This window comes from Corvus brachyrhynchos, unplaced genomic scaffold (genome assembly GCF_000691975.1).
Source record: "Corvus brachyrhynchos isolate BGI_N302 unplaced genomic scaffold, ASM69197v1 scaffold10, whole genome shotgun sequence".
In the NCBI taxonomy this organism is placed as follows: Eukaryota; Metazoa; Chordata; class Aves; order Passeriformes; family Corvidae; genus Corvus; species Corvus brachyrhynchos.
This window is the reverse complement of record NW_008236180.1, coordinates 5,998,965-6,010,830: the sequence shown is the minus strand read 5'-3', so window position 1 is coordinate 6,010,830 and position 11,866 is coordinate 5,998,965. Positions and strand designations below refer to the sequence as shown.

At 38.7% G+C, this 11,866-nt stretch overlaps 1 long non-coding RNA gene across 2 annotated transcripts in view; it reads right to left on the bottom strand.

The window, feature by feature from the left end:
* Nucleotides 1-143: 143 nt before the first annotated feature.
* LOC108446799 overlaps nt 144-11,866 on the bottom strand; it is a 12,591-nt gene continuing 868 nt past the window's right edge. Inside the window, exons 2-4 of one of the 2 annotated variants that reach the window (XR_001862106.1) lie at nt 11,368-11,480; nt 2,577-6,438; nt 144-622 (exon numbers count right to left, since the gene is read on the bottom strand). This is a non-coding gene — a long non-coding RNA (uncharacterized LOC108446799). Of the gene's footprint in view, nt 6,439-11,367; nt 11,481-11,866 lie in introns of both variants that reach the window. The other variant, XR_001862102.1, reaches the window with a different exon arrangement.

Sequence of the window (11,866 nt, the reverse complement as noted above, 5' to 3'; positions counted from 1 at the left end):
CGCGGAGCTTGGCCGGGCGCTGGTTGCAGGTGGACATGATCATTTACAGGAGGCAGCTGCAATTTGACCTTGTTGTGCAACCATCATAAAGGAAGTAAATAACGTAAAAATACAACCTGCCTTTTAATAAATGCGCTCTTCTGCCAGGCGCTGTTTCCCCAGAAAACTGAATTACTGAAACAATATTACCAAATGTAATAGGAACAATATTATCAGATGGTACGATTTATCTTTCACAGAATAGAATCATAGAATCATCAAGGCTGGAAGAGACCTTTAAGATCAAGTCCAACTGCACTACCACTGTAACCCCTAAACCACTAAATTACATCACCCAGACCCAGATGCCTCTCAGACACCTCCGGGCTGGTGACTCCACCACCTCTCTGGGCAGCCTATTCCAATGCCTGATTTAACTTAACTTTCAAGTTTTAACGGGTAGGAAGCTTAAAATAGCACCTCTTATATCAGTATTTTAAAATAAGCTTTGCTCTTATGTTTTGGGAATGGGCGGCATTAGAGGCTGGAACTCTGTTGTAGTGGGATGGGCTCAGCACCTGCTGGTTTATGATTCTGGGAACTTGACTGGCCTGAAAGCTGCTGTCTGGAGGCTGGTGGAGACCTGGAAGAACAAGAGCCATGAGTTAGGGGATCACTTCAAATGCGTCCAAGTTTTTTTCCACTTGGGGTTGCCCAGATGTGGGCGTCAACATCTCCCCCATCATATTTGTGGTGATCATTTAACTTGTAGTACTCTAACATAAATTAAATTGATCTGCTTGACAGTCAACCCCAGGAGCAATGGGAACAGTGCTGATGTACTGTCCATATCTTACCCTGCCCCCAAATATGCAAACATACCTACAAGGGAGAAGCTGTTTGCCTAAAATTCACAGGGAAAACATAAAAACTGATAGGTATTTGCTCTTAACACACAGGCGCCAAATAATAGTGTGTGTACCTTTAGATCAAAAATCCTAGAAATTCAGTTCATGGTGAGGGATATTACTGTTTTAGTTTCTATGTCCTCCTCTCACCTGCAGTAGACTTTGGCCAATAACTAAAAATTACAATGTTAAGCCTTTCCCAGGGCTCTGCTCGCTTACCCCCATGGCATCACTCTGCGGGACTGCCTCCATCCTCTGAGAAGTTTTATATTAATATTTTATTGTTGTACTCAAATGCTTTTCTCAGCCATCACTTGAAACTCAAGGGTGAGTAAGAAGCTGCCTTTTTCATCTGTATGAATTTTAACTCCCATTTTATCAATTTTTGACAAATTACAGTGCTGCAAAGTAGCTGTGATTTTACAGACATCACTGTAGGTCGTGTTGCCAGTTTCTTACAAGACAGGAATGCTGCTTCGAGCTGGGCAGTCCCAACCTCTTTGCTGCTGCCACATTGAGCACATTGCTAGTTTTAGCTATGGTGAAATTCTATAAGCAACATACCAAAGAACTCTCTGGAATAGAAGCCTGGTCACATTCCCTACCCAGCGGAAGAGTTAATCAGCTGCTCAAATGATTTATTAAGGGTGAAAAAGCTTGACTTAAGCTAAACCAGCCTAAAGGTGCAGAGTGGCTGAAACACTTTCTTTGATGGCATTTAGCCAGAGTACACTTCTGTGCTGGGCCACAGTGCCTGAGGAACAAGGGAGGAAGAGATGGAGGATGTTATCAAGTGGCAGCAGCAGTCAGCATAAAGGGGCAAAGCAGCCTGCATTCTTCCTCTGCTCACATTCTAGGACAGCTTGAATGTAGTTTACAGATGCCTACAAAACTAGAAATAAAAACCTCGAAATCTTCACGTCCTCATTCTAACACTCTCTTTAGTGTACCATATGGCACATCTACCATATTAGGTAAACAACTTTACAAAATTACAAGAGCAACTGAGATTCATTACAACTTGTGCATTATAAGTGTGTAGGATTCATTACTGAATAATTTATCTTTTCATACACTCTGTCTCTTGTTTGACATTGGGATTAAGTTTCTAGACTGAATTCTTCAGGACAGGGAGTCCAGCTCCTCTGTGCTGTACTGCTCTGTTTTAAATGATACAACAAGAGCAACTTGCATAAGAATGCTAGTAATGGATCACAGGTAATTATTGATGTTGGCGTAGAAATAGTCAGACTCAATATACAGTGCTTGCTGTGGACTTCACCCATCAGCACCTATCAATTACATCAAAAGATCTTGAACATTACAGGCACATATGGATTCTCTGTGTGTCAAAGAGCAGAAACTAGCAAGAGATATCCAGGAAAAATGGAGAAGCGTCAGTTCCTTTAACCTCCTTCCTTTAGTATATTATTATTTAAAATAGTTATTTTCCCCCCTAGATCTACAGTGTAGATCATGACACAGAGACTGTCTCAGGTGAAGGTAGTGCCATTCTCCTTCTGTTTGTTTTCTAAAAATGAAATTAGCCTAGAGCTCATTACAGAAATATCTGACAGAGGTAGAGATTGGGGTGAGAAGGGACAGAACAGAGAAGCCTACAGATGGTTTTAGTCTTAACTGACCCATCAGAAGACTGGAGGCCCATCAATAAACAGATGAAACACGTACCATTTTGACTGGTGATTTCTGGCTCTTCTTTCCTGCCCCTCTCTCTGCTCCTTACTCAGGATCATTTGAAATGCTGAAAGTTGGAATTTAACCAGTAATACCTTGATTTCAAAAGTTCAGTCAAACAAGATGACAAAATTCACACTTGTGTCAGTCTCCACTGGAAAGTGTTCAGCAAAACCCAAAATTTTGAGATCATTCATAAAGCTGCACTATCCTATCCTTGTAGCCAGTATCCCTCCCTACCTTTCTGCCTTGTACCCCATTTCCTTTTTTTTTCTTTTTGGAGGAGCACAGGAGTTCAATGGAGAATTTGGTAAGTAAAGAGTGTTAGGAGCAAAGGAATGAAGTCCTGGTTGAAGATGATGCAGTTCTGTGCAGAAGTTCCCCATTAGTAACCTTGAAAGTCTGTGTGCTGATTCTTCTGCAAATGGGTGTCAGTTTCCACGAGCAAGAGTTCAGCAAAAGCAGTGAGACTTCATCTGCATCCAGAATACAAATGTTCGACAATCTATAGGAAAAACTTCCTGTTTAAGTATTTTACTTTGAGTTTAGGGGCAAATGCAGTTTTACTACAGACACACACAAATAAGTAAATAAAGAAACTTTAGTGCCCTTTGTTGACTACACTCTTGACTGTCTTCTCCCTGGAATCTCAAAATACTCTTAAAGTCTTGGTCTTCAACTCATCCCATGTACTTCAGTTGTCCTTAGGTGAATCCCTGAAGAAGTCTAATGCTCCTAATAGGGATTAATATTCATAATTAAGTGTGGTATGCTGCAAGAAAATGTCTTAACCCTTGCACTGTAAAATAAAAAGAGATAAACAGTACATTTGGAGAGCAACTGTGCAGTCCCTTTTTATTTTATGATAATCATACCTACCTACACCCATATTTCCACTGAAGGACAGTATCTGTCCTCATGGGTACTGGACTGCTTCTGCCAGCCACCCTGTGACTGCAATTCAGTGTTCTGGACAGAAACCTTGCGTGATGCTGCCAGGGAAGAGAAATGGCAAAAGCACCCACTTAAAGACGTGTTTGTATCTGCATAACAGTTACTGGAACTCCAGAAGTAGAGCAGAAAAACAAACAGCTCTTCTTTTCATAAAATACATTTGATTGAATAAATACATTATGTGACAACTTAAGGGATAGCCTCTTTTAAAACCAAGGTATTTAACAATACCTAGGTTATTAATTGGGAAAGACATAGAAAATACCTGTTAGAGGCACACTACTTATGAGCTTGGTTTTCAAACCGAAAAGTTAGCTGAGCACACAACTGCCTTGACAATCTCCTAAGTGTTTATGGGACAGAAGACTGTGCCACTAGAACATGCTACATGCAGTGCACACAGGAGTTATTTATGTGTGGCTCTCCTGAGGCATTCCAAAGTCCATGCAACTCAACATCTGGTGCCCAAAAGAAAACGCCCGGGGAATATACTGTGGGATAAAGGATTATTGTTTGAAACCCTTCAAGGCTTTAAAGTATACAAGAGCTGTAGAAAACTGGTTTTCCTTCCCAACTGCTCTTCATATAGCTCGTCGTGCTTGTTACTGCCAAGATAGGAAGGATCAATACCCATCTGTATGGGAATTCCTAAGGAACTTTACTTGTAGGAGAAAATGCAAGTTTCTAACCACACAACCCAGCAGCTAACAGAGATTCCTAAAGCAAATTTTCTGAAGGGGATTTCTAGCAAATGTCCAGAATTCTGTCTGTGGAAGAAACAATCAACTGGCACGTCAACAAAGATTTGTGTTTTATCTGTTCTGAAAAATTTCTTGTACAAGCCTACATGATTCATGGGGAAAAGAAAAATATTATTAGAAGATTAGAGGTCCTTCTGGTCACTACAACCAGCTTCAGTAATTTCACATATTTTGAATTTAGCAAATTATTAGAACTGACTGGGCAAAATGAAAATGCTTTCCTCTCTAAGCAAATTAAAGGACTTTTGGAAAATTGAATCACTATTTCCAAGACAGAATATGTCAAGAAAATGTGCCTACTGATGGGTCTCATTACTGGAAATCCAATTTGCACATTTTACAGTCAGGATTTGTTAGAATATGTTTGAAATATTTCTTTTTAGCGAGAGGTGACTTTGGCAGGTTTTGCTTCAATTTTTCTGTGAGTCTTTGTGAGCAAAGTATGATCCTGCCAGGGATGTTTTATCAACAATATATCCTCAGACAACCTAAATGATACATCATACCATGGATATTCCAGTAATGGATTCCTGTCCTCCCTTGATTCAGAGTTGGACACATTTAACAATTGACCAGTTATGGCAATTGGTGTTATCCTCCTCCTTTCTTTATATGCTTCCCTCCACTCACTGGCAATATGTAAATAAAAATAAGTGAAAGAACCAAAGATGAATCTTCATCTTGTTTGTTCTTGGTCAGTGCCAAGAACAGGTACAGCCAATGCCACATTTCAGTTGTTAAACAGCAGTTGCCGTAGATGAAAACATTTGTCCTATGGAATTTGATATCACAATGCCTAGAGACAGTAACTTACAGGAGCAGAGCTGGACACACTCTTTATCTAAATCATTCAGTAGTCCCATGGTTCCTCTCTTTTAAGATAGAAGAGTTATTTCTAAAGAAGATTCTGTGTGTGCCTGAATACACACTTTTTAGCTCAACAATAATATCAAATGAAACTAACAGGCCATAAAGTTGGTAAAACTTTCAGCATATGTTCAATACATAGGGCAAAATCCAGATTCTTTTACATTTGAACTGGAAGAATAATCACATGTGCAAGCAGTCCTGAAAGTCATCTTCAGATGACAAAAATGGCTAAATCATTTTCCCTACTCCATCTCTAGTTCACAGTCTGTCAAATGCTCTTACCAAGCCTTAGGAGACAATAAAATTCCTGACTAACCCTAGTGACATTATAAAGAAACAGACACAAAAGACACTGAACTGGAAAGCCAGTGTAGACAGAAGAGGTATGGAATCATCATCACTTACAGAAAAAAAATGAAAGCAGTCTAGTACAGGAGGTTTGTTTTGGTTGTAATGAAATGAGATTTTATCTAAACTTTTTGTGGATTTGGAATGCAAAAAGTATGTAAGGAAGATTTTGCCGAGTTTTTGTTTTGTTTTTTTAATGACTCCTCCGTAATAACTGATTAAAATAAATCATGCCATAGCTTCCTTATGAGCTGCCTCAGACTTAATGAAAACACAGCTAGAAAGGTTATTAGACAAGTTTGGGTTTGTTTTTTTTCTGGATTCTCCAGCAGTCTAAATAGTTAGAGATATGATTCTAGACTATAGATTACTTTCTTATACTACCTAAAATATATTCTCACTATCAGAGACAGAGTTCTGGAATTGCCCCTATTCCTTTAATAAACTTTTGCCCATTTTGGAAAGTGCAAACAAATGAAATAACTAACTCAGTTAAATATGGACAGGTTCCCATAAGTTGCCTGAAGAAACTAGGGCATGTTTTGAAGCAAGTCAGACAAAGATTTTATCTCTTAAAAGACAAGATGGGCAAAACTTCCAACCCAAAGGAAATGACACACCCAGATGGAGGGCCAAGGGAGTTATGTTAAGTTTTTCCTTTCTGTCAGTTTTGTTTGTATGGGGTACCTTGCAGTACTCCTTCAATGCCACAGAAGTGTAACAAAATTGCTGTCACTATTCTTCAGACCAGTTCATGCTCCAAGTTAAACTTGCACAAACCTTTTGTCTTCAAAATGTCCTACTAGCAACTGTGTGTCCCAAACAGCCTTTGGAAGTTTGGCACAGGTGATGTCATAGGCAGAGTAAACGTTGAGGATGCTGCTGAGTAAAATGCAGAGTCCAAGATGAAGATGTGAGGTGTTCTGGAAAAAAATTAAACATATTAATCAGAATCAAGTGAGAAAATTGAAAAAGCAAGTCTCAGATTTTTTAGTTACTTTACAGAAAAAAATGTGGTTTAAATATCAAACACCTTGTCATACATGCAGTGATAGAAAAATGAGGTAAGAAGCACAAATAATGCAAAGGCTTTGGAACAGTAAAGGTCAGAATTTTCATGTGTGTATGAAAAGTGTGTACACAAATACTACAATGGCAAGGAGAAGCATGAGTTGGAAGGAGATTAAATCCCAGTTTATTGTCATACAAAAATAAATTACTTTCTGAAACTGCACTAAAATCCTATTGCTATGAATTACTTTATCATTCTTGATCTCTTTAGCCTAAACCTGAATTAAAACCTATAAACTTTAAAATCCAAAGCCTCTTTAGTCTTATTTTTAAAAGGAAAATAAGGAAGATAAATGAAGAACACACTAGAAGATAAAACAATGACTAATAATTCATATCCTCAAAGACATTTCTGAAACATGGCTTTTAAAACAAGTCCAGGAACAATTCAAGCCATGAAAACTGCAGCAGATGTTGTGCAGGGAAAGAACAGCACACTGCCAAGGCTGGTAAAATGATCCCTTACCTCACTGAACAGAAAGAAGCTGAATCTACAACTCATTTGTAAAACAGGTAAGGAGAGGGAGATTGTTTGGCTGAAGAAGAGTCCACTGTAAAGAATTAATACAAATGAGGTCTCTGAACTAAAACATCTCATAAAGGACTCTTTCCTCTATGTCCTCAGCCCACTGATGTACATTGTTGCCCTATGGTTTGATTTTCACAGCAGGAGCTGTGCAGCAGGGTCTTGGTTCAACCCCACTGAAGCCTCAGTGCCAAGGAAATAGTACTCAGTACTGATAGCTGGAATGTGTTCAATCATTTGGAGGGGAAGAAAAATTCAGAGAGGAAAGGAGCCCTTAAAGAAACATTGCTGTCGAGCTTTCTGGAATTTTAGCCAAACCCAGCTGGTGAAGGTAGATTTCTGTCCAGGGAATAGTGACATTTGCTGGTCTGCAGCATCCAAGGGTCTGCAGTATGTTTTGTACTGTCCAAAACATTTGATTTTGTTCAGAAAAGACTGGTGACAGAGTGATATATCAGGCTGTACTCCCATCTACTCCGTGGTCTCTCCACTGAGACACTGTCAAGTGTACCAAGTAGGTCAGTTGTGGCAGTCTGGTTGTAACTTGGGCTCTCTTCAGCCCAGAAGTGAATTTAGATCATTGGTGACCGCTGCAGCTCTTGAACCTCTCGGAAAGCTGGGCAGGAGGCTCAATACACAGATTCTTATTCTCCCAGTTAAAGCATAAATGTAAACCTCTACAAAATCTTTCCCTGCAGACTAATCCTCTGCAGCATTTCATCCCTATAAGACAATTTTTTGCTTCCTTTCTCCATTTATTACTTCCTTTTTTTTTTTTCATTGCAGTGTGTCTTCAATCCACTTTTTGCTCACTTCATGCCTGGAAGAACTTTATGAAATCCCACCTTCATCCCATGCCTTCACATCAGTGCATCTGTGAGGATACACTGAGGTTTGCCACACTTCAGTGCAACATTTTCCATGGAAAAAGAGCCTATGCAGCAAAAAACCCAGTCAGAAATTTCTCCTAATGGAACTTAATATCTTAGGCACTGTTCAGTGCTCCCCACTCTCCTAGATAGACAACTATATCACTTTATGCCCTAATTACTTCTAAACTTAAGTCTGAATCCTCTTACTCTTTTCAATGGGAGATAAATGCATAAATGCCTTTTTTAGAATGTGTCTGACTTAAAAGTCTTCATCCTTCAACTTTTTTCACCAAACTGCAAACTTCAGCTTTGTCGACCTTTTTTGTATCACATACACTATCCATTTAACTGTCTTCATGAAAGGATCTCTTAAAATTATATCCAGCTTCCACATCTGTGAATAAATCACTACCTACTTAGCCAGGATAACTTCATCTTGCCATTCATGATCCAGAAAGCCTCAGTATAAAAGGAACCTGCACTTCCTTAACTGCTCCATTCCCCAATACTTCAGTGATGAAGTGAACTGCAAGAGCAGGCAGGATTTTGGGTTGTGTTCTCAGTCCTATGTCTAGTACTGAGTGTGGGTTTTAGTCTCATTTCCATAAGGTAGAAACACACTGGTGGTGTGCATGTGGAAAGGCTGGAATAGAAGTTTGTGTTCCTTGTAAAAAAAGATGTTATCCATGTCCAAGATTCAGTTTTATAAAAACAAGAAATGTATGTTCCCTCCTTACTCTGTTGCATCAAAAGTGACTTCTATCCTCGATAGATTCAGGCAATCAAACACAACTTTTAAGTAGATTCATGGTGTATAAACAGCAAAGACTGGACAGGTCAGAACAGCACTGTTGGTTTATCCCCCCATTAAAGTGGATATATTGATATACCTTAAAAAACTGAAGAATTTAGAAGTCAGACTGGTAATTTGAATCTTCCACATGGAAGTGCTACACAAACAGAAAAATTCTCCAGCATGTTTTTGTAATTTTACCACTGGATTTTCACAAGTACAAAAGAAATTATCATTTTGCATTATAGCAAGGAACTGCATTTCCCTTTAGAAAGTGGTCGATTTTTCAGGGAAAAGAATAACAGACTACAGCATGAAAAGTGGGATTGAATGTATTCATGGAACAAGAAAATAAAAATGCATCATTCTAACATGAGTGTATTTACAATAAAGCTGGTTAAAGTGTAGATTAAGAGCCTGTAAATTCTAGTAAGTAATAAAAAATGCTGCTTTTTTAATCTTTATAGGTAATTCCTTATCTCAGATACTGACACCATACATTATAAACACTGTGTATCTGTACAAAATAAGTTTGTTTTCAGCCAAACTCACGTGAGCATTTCTTCCTCTTATGTTTGTATTTCATACAGTTGGAGCATTCAAATAAACAGTGCCCAAAGTGTGGTTTACTTTCATGCTCACAAACTCTGTGGGTCTGGATAAAAAGTTTAATCTCTCTGTGATCTCCTCCTCACTGGTAAAATATATTTTGTCTTGACTGTGTAATGGATTGCTGAGAAGTGCAATGGAAAAATGCAGATTTATGCCAGTGCCACTGAGTACACAGTTGAGGCACTAATTAAGAGAGCCAAACCCCCATAAGCCTAAAACTATGACATTTTATAAAATATTTCATTTAAAACCAGGAGTTAAACTGACTTTAAATTTGATATATGGGGGCGGAATGAAAGATGTCAAAATTAAAATGCCTGAGGCACAGACTCAAAACTGAGAAAAAGAGAAAGCGAGAAAGGGGAGAGCAGACAGAACAGCATTACAGGTATTACAGTCTCTGTACTTATTTCTGAAATAAAAAAGAAAACACTTATTGTTTTGATGGATTTTTTTTTCAGAAGAGAAACCCCTTTTCCTGAGATGTAAGACAAGCTAATGTGAGGAAACACTATTTCCTCCATACATCATTGTATCTCCTTTTCTTAGACTGTGGGAAATTGAGAAAGTAATTGTACAAAGCCCACATTATCTAAATACAGGTTACTAAGTCTCCCATTTTTTCTACTTATTAATATTTCCATTTTTCATTATCCTTATTCCATTCTCCATCCCTCTCTCTTCCCTATATTTTAGTTTCATTCATTGAATTTACATGCTTTATTCTACTTCATCAGCTTTTCTTTGTGTAGAATAAAAGCCCTTACAAGGATGGATCATTTTTTTTCCTTCTCATCTTTCCAGAATCTTTTCTGTTTCTCCATCCTGTTCTAGTTCCTCCTTCATTCCTGGTCTCTTTTCTACTGCCCATTTCCCACACCTCTACAGAACTGTGTTCTGTACTTGGTAACTTTCCCCTCCTTCCCTGCAGCTACCATAATCTTATTTTGAAACTACTGCTCTAACATATCTTCCTCTAGGGCTCAAACATTTCTGCCTTCCTTTGTATCATTTATTTTGTTTGCCGCACCCAAATTCAAACCTCTGTTCCATTTTCACTTCCTCCATTTTTCCATGATTGTTTCTTTTCTTTCCTCTTTTTTTGCCACCAACTGCCAACGCATCCCACTGTCCCCATGTGCAAGAGGTGATGCTTCAGCAGCCAATGCCTGACTCCCTTCTTCCAGCAGCTGGAGCTTGTTACAGGTGTTCTGCCAACTGCTGGTCTGTCATTAACTCTGCCAGAACTCACCTGAGTCAGTTCAGCTTACCTTTCTGTGGATGTGGCCATCATCCACTACACAAGTTCTCTCTCACCATCACACACCCCATAAATTGTCATCACTGCTGTAAGTCACTGATTTCTCTTTTACCTGCTATGAAACGTGCTTACATATATGGGTGGTGACCCTCCCAAATGCCTCTAGTTGCCTTCCAGCTGCCACGGGTGTCTCCTGAGTTCTGGCAACACAGGTTTTCCTGTAAATGAATTAGCTATGCAGTTACATGGTCTGACTGTGTCCTACCTCCACTCTCCATAGAGCACAGTCACCTGTAGTCCAAATGACTGTTACGTGAATCCTGTGTCTGCTGTGCTCACGAGGCCCTCTCTGCCAGGTTTCTTCCTAGTGCTGTGATGAACTGCAGTCAGCTTCTTCATATGAAGCCAAATTCATATGAGGGATGCCCGGGATAGCACACTTGTCATGAATTTACACAGTGAAAGATGCTCTTTCCTTCCCCCTTTCAACACTTAGTGGATGAAGTACTGTATTTTTTAGCAGAATAAATAATACTAACAGGCCACTTAAAATGTCAGGTATCATATTTCTTCTTGCTGATCACTTGTTATCTCTGACTGTTGTCAAACACAAGACATTGAGGAAATTCATTACAATAAGAGTATTCCAGAAACTGGCTGATTTATGGCCATGGTGATTATAACTAAAATTCTCTATGTTTGCATAGCTCTCCTTACCAGTGTATAGGTCATGCCATCTTGGTGTAGTTTTCTTTTTCCACACTGCTTTAATTAGCCTTCCTGCAGGTTCCACATCACTGTATTGGTACCTGTAACTGTCTCTTTCTTTCCTGGTATTCAAAAAAAAAAAAAAAAAAAAAAAAAAAAAGTAAAAAAAAAAGTCGTAGTATTACCTTGTGTTGAATAAACAACAAAGTACTGGAACTACAGGTGCTTATGAACTGGTGACATTTTGGTTTGCCTAAAGAGAAAAATGAATTGAACTGCAAAACCTGAAGACCCATTTACTGTTTCTAAAGAATATTTTAAGAGTGGAAATAAGAAATACCAAGTTAAACATACTGTGGAGTTGGAGGATCTAAACCAAAAGAGGGAGTACTGTTTCTCTACCTTGGTTGCACTACTGACATAATTTTTTTCATTATAAATAATTTTTTGTAGCTGCCCCAAACTGAGCAGCCACATTTTTTCTATCTTTTCTATTATTTCTTTCCCT